Source organism: Neophocaena asiaeorientalis, unplaced genomic scaffold (genome assembly GCF_003031525.2).
Source record: "Neophocaena asiaeorientalis asiaeorientalis breed wild unplaced genomic scaffold, Neophocaena_asiaeorientalis_V1.1 scaffold174, whole genome shotgun sequence".
Classification (NCBI taxonomy): Eukaryota; Metazoa; Chordata; class Mammalia; order Artiodactyla; family Phocoenidae; genus Neophocaena; species Neophocaena asiaeorientalis.
In genome coordinates, this window is record NW_020174922.1 from 3,367,954 (window position 1) to 3,376,487 (window position 8,534).

General features: G+C 37.7%; 1 protein-coding gene across 1 annotated transcript in view; it reads left to right on the forward strand.

Annotated features, from left to right (window-relative positions):
* CCDC171 (coiled-coil domain containing 171) overlaps positions 1–8,534 on the forward strand; it is a 336,015-nt gene that overhangs the window by 129,467 nt on the left and 198,014 nt on the right. The window lies entirely within an intron of this gene.

The following is an 8,534-nucleotide window of genomic DNA, read 5'->3' on the forward strand; positions in this document are numbered from 1 at the left end:
GCCCAGCCACTCCGTGGCACGTTGGATCTTCCCGGACCAGGGCACGAATCAGCGTCCCCTGCATTGGCAGGCGGACTCTCAACTGCTGCGCCACCAGGGAAGCCCTGCATGTGTCTTTTTGAATTATGGTTTTCTCAGGGTATATGCCCAGTAGTGGGATTGCTGGGTCATATGGTAATTCTATTTTTAGTTTTTTAAGGAACCTCCATACTGTTCTTCATAGTGGCTGTATCAATTTACATTCCCACCAACGGTGCAGGAGGGTTCCCTTTTCACCACACCCTCTCCAGCATTTATTGTTTGTAGATTTTTTGATGATGACCATTCTAACTGGTGTGAGGTGATACCTCATTGTAGTTTTGATTTGCATTTCTCTAATGATTAGTGATGTTGAGCAGCTTTTCAAGTGCTTCTCGGCCATCTGTATTTCTTCTTTGGAGAAATGTCTATATAGGTCTCTTGCCTATTTTTTAATGGGGTTGTTTGTTCTTTTAATATTGAGCTGCATGAGCTGTTTATATATTTTGGAGATTAATCCTTTGTTGACTCGTTTGCAAATATTTTCTCCCATTCTGAGGGTTGTCTTTTCATCTTGTTTATCATTTCCTTTGTTGTGCAAAAGCTCGTTAAGTTTCCTTAGGTCCCATTTGTTTATTTTTGTTTTTACTTCTAGGAGGTGGGTCAAAAAAGGTCTTGCTGTGATTTATGTGAAACAGTGTTCTTCCTATATTTTCCTCTAAGAGTTTCATAGTGTCCGGGCTTATATTTAGGTCTCTAATCCATTTTGAGTTTATTTTTGTGTATGGTGTTAGGGAGTGTTCTAATTTCATTCTTTTACATGTAGCTGTCCAGTTTTCCCAGCATCACTTATTGAAGAGGCTATCTTTTCTCCATTGTATACTCTTGCCTCCTTTGTCATAGATTAATTGACCATAGGTGTGTGGGTTTATCTCTGGGCTTTCTATCCTCTTCCATTGATCTATATTTCTGTTTTTGTGCCAGTACTGTATTGTCTTCATGACTGTAGCTTTGTAGTATAGTCTGAAGTCAGGGATTCTGATTACTCCAGCTCCATTTTTGTCCCTCAAGACTGCTTTGGCTATTCGGGGTCTTTTCAGTCTCCATACAAATTTGAAGATTTTTTTGTTCTAGTTCTGTAAAAAATGCCCTTGGTAATTTGATAGGGATTGCTTTGAATCTGTAGATAGCTTTGGTTAGTACAGTCATTTTCACAGTGTTGATTCTTCCAATCCAAGAACATGGTATATCTCTCCATCTGATTGTGTCATCTTTGATTTCTTTCATCAGTGTCTTACAATTTTCTGAGTACAGGTCTTTTACCTCTTTAGGTAGGTTTATTCCTAGGTATTTTATTCTTTTGTTGCAATGGTGAATGGGAGTGTTTCTTTAATTTCTCTTTCTGATCAGTGCTTCATATGATTTCCATTTTCTTAAGTTTACCGAGGGTTTTTTTGTGACCCAAGTTGTGATCTGTCCTGGAGAATGTTCCATGTGCACTTGAGAAGAAAGTGTATTGTGCCACTTTTTGGTGGAATGTCTTATAAATATCAATTAGATCTATCTGGTCTATTGTGTCATTTAAAGCTTGTGTTTCCTTATTTATTTTCTGTCTGGATGATCTGTCCATTGGTGTAATTGAGGTATAAAGTCCCCCACTATTATATTGTTCCTGTTGATATCCTCTTTTATAGCTGTTAGCGTTTGCCTTATGTATTGAGGTGCTTCTGTGTTGGGTGTGTATATATTTATAATTGATATATCTTCTTCTTGGCTTGAGCCCCTGATCATCATGTAGTGTCCTTCCTTGTCTCTTGTAACATTCTTTATTTTAAAGTCTATTTTATCTGGTATGAGTATTGCTACTCCAGCTTTCTTTTGTTTTCCATTTGCATGGAATATCTTTTTCCATCCCCTCACTTTCAGTCTGTATGTGTCCCTAGGTCTGAAGTGGGTCTCTTGTAGACAGCATATATATGCGTCTTGTGTTTGTATCCATTCAGTGAGCCTTGTCTTTTGATTGGTGTATTTAATCCATTCACATTTACAATAATTATTGATATGTATGTTCCTTTTACCATTTTCTTAATTGTTTTGGGTTTGTTTTTTTAGGTGCTTTTCTCCTCTTGTGTTTCCCACTTAGAGAAGTTCCTTTAGCATTTGCTTTAGAGCTTGTTTGGTCATGCTGAATTCTCTTAGCTTTTGCTTGTTTGTAAAGCTTTTGATTTCTCCATTGAATCTGAATGCAGTCCTTGCCAGGTAGAGTAATCTTGGTTGTAGGTTCTTCCCTTTCATCACTTTAAATATATCATGCCACTCCCTTCTGGCTTGTAGAGTTTCTGCTGAGAAATCAGCTGTTAACTTTGTGGGAATTCCCTTGTATCTTATTTGTCGTTTTTCCCTTGTTGCTTTTAATAATTTTTCTTTGTCTTTAATTTTTGTCAGTGAGATTGCTGTGTGTCTCAGCGTGTTTCTCCTTGGGTGTATCCTGCCTGGGACTCTCCAGGCTTCCCGAACTTGATTGACCATTGCCTTTCCCATGTTAGGGAAGTTTTCAACTATAATCTCTTCAAATATTTTCCCAGACCCTTTCTCTTCTTCTTCTGGGACCCCTGTGATTTGAGTGTTGGTGCAGAGGTCTCTTAATTTAATGTTGTCCCAGGGGTCTCTTAGGCTGTCTTCATTTCTTTTCACTCTTTTTTCTTTATTCTTTGCAGCAGTGAATTCCACCGTTTTGTCCACCAGGTGACTTATCCATTCTTCTGCCTCAGTTATTCTGCTATTGATTGCTTCTAGTGTGTTTTTCATTTCAGTAATTGTATTGTTCACCTCTGTTTGTTTGTTCTTTAATTCTTCCAGGTCTTCATTAAACAGTTTTTGCATCTTCTCGAACTTTGTCTCCATTCTTTTTCTGAAGTCCTGGATCATCTTCACTATCATTATTTTGAATTCTTTTTCTGGAAAGCTGCCTATCTCCACTTCATTTAGTTGCTTTTCTGGGGTTTTATCTTGTTCCTTCATCTGGTACATAGCCCTCTGCCTTTTCATCTTGTCTATCTATCTGTGAATGCGGTTTTTGTTCCACAGGCTGCAGGATTGTAGTTCTTCTTGCTTCCGCTTTCTGCCGTCTGGTGGATGAGGCTATCTAAGAGGATTGTGCAAGCCTCTTGGGACTGGTGTTGGGTAGAGCTGGGTTTTGCTCTGGTGGGCAGAGCTCAGTGAAACTTTAATCTGCTTGTCTGCTGATGGGTGGGGCTGAGTTCCCTCCCTGTTGATTGTTTGGCCTGAGTCCCACAGGCGCCTTGGTGGGGCTAATGGTGGACTCTGGGAGAGCTCACTTCAAGGAATACTTCACAGAATTTCTGCTTCCAGTGTCCTTGTCCTCACTGTGAGACACAACCACCCCCTGCCTCTGCAGGAGACCCTCCAACTCTAGGAGATAGGTCTGATTCAGTCTCCCCTGGGGTCACTGCTCCTTCCCCTGGGTCCCGATGCGCACACTACTGTGTGCCCTCCAAGAGTGGAGTCTCTGCTTCCCCCAGTCCTGTTGAAGTCCTGCAGTCAAATCCTGCTAGCCTTCGCAGTCTGACTCTCTAGGAATTCCTCCTCCCATTGCCGGACCCCCAGGTTGGGAAGCCTGACGTGTTGCTCAGAACCTTCACTCCAGTGGGCGGACTTCTGTTGTGTAAGTGTTCTCCAGTTTGTGAGTCACCCACCCAGCAGTTATGGGATTTGATTGTATTGTGATTGCGCCCCTCCTACCATCTCATTGTGGCTTTTCCTTTGTCTTTGGATGTGGGGTATCTTTTTTGGTGAGTTCCAGTGTCTTCCTGTTGATGACTGTTCAGCAGTTAGTTGTGATTCTGGTGCTCTTGCAAGAGGGAGTGAGAGCGCGTCCTTCTACTCCGCCATCTTGAACCAATCTCCTTATTTCTCCAGAAACCAAATTTTAAATAGTAGCCAACAGTTTCAGATTGCTTAAAATAAGACCATTCTGTTTTCCCAAGCATTTGGACCCTATATGAAATTAAGCCTGTCTTTATGAATTTGAATGAATTCATACATTCTCTAAGAGTGGCCTTTTGTTCACTACATGCACGGTGCCATGTGATATGTTCTGCACTTTCTACCACTGTAATATAAAAGACCTAAATAATTTTTTTAGAGGTAACATGGATATGCAGTGAAATGAACAGATCTTAAGTGTACCAGTCGATGATTGATCAATGTAAGCACCCATCTACCCATCACCCCATTGAAGACTTAACGATTTTCATTACCTCAGAAAGTGCTTTTGTGACCTTTTCCAGTCAGTTTCCACTCTCCATAGGCAACCATTGTTCTCATACCTATCATCATAGATTACTTTCATTTGTTCTAGAATTTCATCTCAATGGAATCATTCAGTATGTAGTCTTTGGTGGTTGGCTTATTTCACTCAACATGTTTTTTTTTTTTTTTTTCAACATGTTTTTTGATATTCATCCTGTTGTTGTGTTTATCAGTAGTTCATTCTTTTTTATAGTTGAGTAGTATTCCATTTTATAATTATACCACAATTTGATAAATTGTGAATTGATGGATACTTGTCTTTCTTCCAGTTTTTGGCTATTGTAAATAAAATTGCTACAAACATTGTGTAAGTATTTTATTGACATATTTTTTCATTTTTTTAAAGTTAAGAGTGTAGTTGTTAGGTCATAAGATAGGTGTATATTTATTTAAAACTATCAAACTTTTTTCCAAAATGGTTCTATCGTTTTATATTTCTACCATCAGTGTATGAGAGTTTTCATTGTTCTATATCCTCTGCAAAATTTGGCATTGTCAATCTTTTAAATTTTAGCCATTCTATTTGTTTTAAAATGGGATTTCATGGTGGTTTTAATTCACATTTTCTTGGTGATTAATGATGTTGAGCACTTTTCATGTTCTTATTGCCATTTATATATCTTCTTTTGTGAAATGTCTCTTCAGGTGTTTGTATATGAAAAAAATTGGGTTGTTTGTGTTTTTGTTGATTTGTAAAATTTCTTTATAAATTCTGGATATAGTAAATTCTGTGTCATACATAAGTATCACAGATATTTTTTTCAATATCTCACTTTTCATTTTTTAATGTTTCTTTTGATGATCACAAGTTTTAAAATTTTGGCAAAGTTCAACTTATACATCTTTTACTCTTTTGAGTGTTTTATTTTTATGTGGTAAGCAATTTTTCTATACCCCGAGGTTGTGAAGATAATGTATCATTTCTTGTAAAGGTTTTGTAGTTTTAACTTTTTTTTTTTTTGCGGTACGTGGGCCTCTCACTGTTGTGGCCTCTCCCGTTGCGGAGCACAGGCTCCGGACGCGCAGGCTCAGCAGCCATGGCTCACGGGCCTAGCTGCTCCGCGGCATGTGGGATCTTCCCAGACCGGGGCATGAACCTGTGTCCCCTGCATCGGCAGGCTGACTCTTAACCACTGCGCCACCAGGGAAGCCCAGTTTTAACTTTTATGTCTAGGTCTGTGAGCCATCTCAGATTAATTTTTGTGTGTGATGTTAGATGGAGGCTGAGGTTCATTTTCTCCCTGCATTTGTTGTTCCCACACCTCATTTAGTAGCACTGGTCCCTTTGTGAAAAAACAACTGAATATGGAACTGCAGGTTTGTTGCATCCCTACAGTTTTGCCTTTTCCAGAATGTCATATAAATGGAATCATACAGTATGTAGCATTTTAGGTCTTACTTCACTCAACAAAATATGTTTGGAAATTATTCACATCATTGCTTGTATCAGTCGCTCACTCATTTTTACTGCTGAGAAATATTCCATTGTATGGATGTAGCACTGTTTGTTTATCCACATACTTGCAGATGGGACTTTGGGTTGTTTTAATTTTTTTACAATTATGATTAAAGATGCTTTAAACATTCATGGATAGGTTTTTGTGTGATCATAAGTTTTAATTTTTCTTGGGTGAATACTTAGGAGTCTGATTTCTGGGTTACATGGTAAGTATATATTTAACTTTATATGAAACTATCAAATTGTTTTCCCAAGTGACTGTACCGTTTTGCCTTCTCACTAACAATGTAAGAGAGTTCTCATTGCTCTGCATCTGTGCCAGCCTGTGGTTTCATCATTTTTTCTTTTTCTTTTTAGCCATTCTGATAGGGGTGTAGTGGTATGTCATTATGGTTTTAATTTACATTTTCCCTGATGAGTAATAATGTTGAGCATTTTTTCATATGCTTTTTTGCCATCTGTATATCTTCTTTGGTGAGTTATATGTTCATATCTTTTGCCCGCTTTGTAATTAGGTTGCTTGTTTTCTTATTGCTGAATTTCCAGTGTTGTTTATATATTCTGATACAAGTCATTTGTCAGATATGTGATTTGCAAGTATTCTTTCCCATTCTCCTAAAAGTACTTTTGCAGAGCAAACATTTTAAATTTTTATGAAGTTCAGTTTATCAGTTTTTTTCTTTTGTGTATTGTGCTTTTATTATTGTATTTAAGAATTCTTTCCCTAGTGCAGCGTCACCAGGATTTCTTCCTATGTTTTCTTCTAGATGTTGTATAATTTTAGGTTTTATGTATAGATCTATGATCCATTTTGAGTTAATTTTTATAAAGGTGTGAGGTGTGGGTTAGTGTCCTTTTTTTTGCATGTGGATGTCCATGTTCCAGTACTATTTGTTTAAAGACTATCCTTTATCTATTGAATTGCCTTTGCACCTTTCTCGGGAATCAGTTGATTGTATTTGTGTGTCTGTTTTTAGACTTTCTCATCTATTTCATTTATTTATGTGTCTGTTCTTTTTTCAGTACCACCCTGATTTGATTTCTTTAGGTTTTTGGTACATCGTGAAATCAGGTAGTGTGAGTCTTCCAACTTCTTCAATTCCTATCTGTTTTTTTAATTGTATAAATTTGACACATAATGTGTAAATTTAACATATACATTGTATAACTTTGATACATTAACATATTGTAATATGGTTGCCATTGTAATGATATTTATTACATCACATACTTATAGTACCATCTCATTGTCAATGAGATCTCTATGTTTATTTTAGTAGTTGTTACAACTTTGTACATTTAACCTGTTTGGTTTTTTAGATTTCGCACATCAGTGCTATCATATGGTACTTGTCTTTCTCTGTCTGGCCTATATTGCTTAATGTAGTGTGCTCAAGGTTCATTCATGTTGTCACAAATGGCAGGATGTACTCATTTTTCATGGGTGAAAAATATTACATTGTGATATACATGTTTTTTACCCACTTATTTGTTGATGGGCATTTGGGTTGTTTCCATATTTTGGCTATTGTGACTAGTGCTGTAGTAAACATGGGAGTGTATATATCTCATTGAATTACTGTTTTTATTTCCTTTGGGTATATTTTGAGACGTGGAACTCCTGGATCGTACGGTAGGTCTATTTTTAATTTTTGGAGGAACTTTCATATTGTTTTCCTGAGTGGTTGGACTAATTTACATTCTCCCCAATATTGTATAAGGGTTTCTTTTTCACCACAGCCTCACCAGCACCTGTTGTCTCTTGTCTTCTTGATGATAGCCATCGTAACAGGTGTGAGGTGATATCCCATTGTGGTTTTGCATTTCCCTGATGATTAGTGATGTTGAACATCTTCTTATGGGTCTGTTGACCATATTTAGTCCTTCTGCCCATTTTTATTTTATTTTATTATTTTAACATCTTTATTGGAGTACAGTTGCTTCACAATATTGTGTTAGTTTCTGCTGTATAACAAAGTAAGTGAGTTACACATATACATATATCCCCATATCCCCTCCCTCTTGTGTCTCCCTCCCACACTGCCTATCTCACCCCTCTAGGTGGTCACAAAGCATGGAGCTGATCTCCCTGTGCTGTGTGGCTGCTTCCCACGAGCTATCTATTTTACATTTGGTAGTGTATATATGTCAGTTTAACTCTCTCACTTCATCTCAGCTTACCCTTCCCCCTCCCCATGTCCTCAAGTCCATTCTCTATGTCTGCGTCTTTATTCCTGTCCTGCCCCTAGGTACATCAGAACCATTTTTTTTAATATTCCATATATGTGTGTTAGCATATGGTATTTTTCTCTTTCTGACTTACTTTACTCTCTATGATAGGCTCTAGTTCCATCCACCTCACTACAAATAACTTGATTTCGTTTATTTTTATGGCTGAGTAATATTCCATTGTATATATGTGCCACATCTTCTTTATCCATTCATCTGTTGATGGACACTTAGGTTGCTTCCGTGTCCTGGCTACTGTAAATAGTGGTGCAGTGAACATTGTGGTACATGTCTCTTTTTGAATTATGGTTTTCTCAGGGTATATGCCCGATAGTAGGATAGCTGGATCGTATGGTAGTTCTGTTTTTAGTTCCACACTTTTCTCCGTAGTGGCTGTATCAGTTTACATTCCTACCAACAGTGCAAGAGGGTTCCCGTTTCTCCATACCCTCCCAGCATTTATAGTTTGTAGATTTTTTTTTTTTTTTTTTTTTTT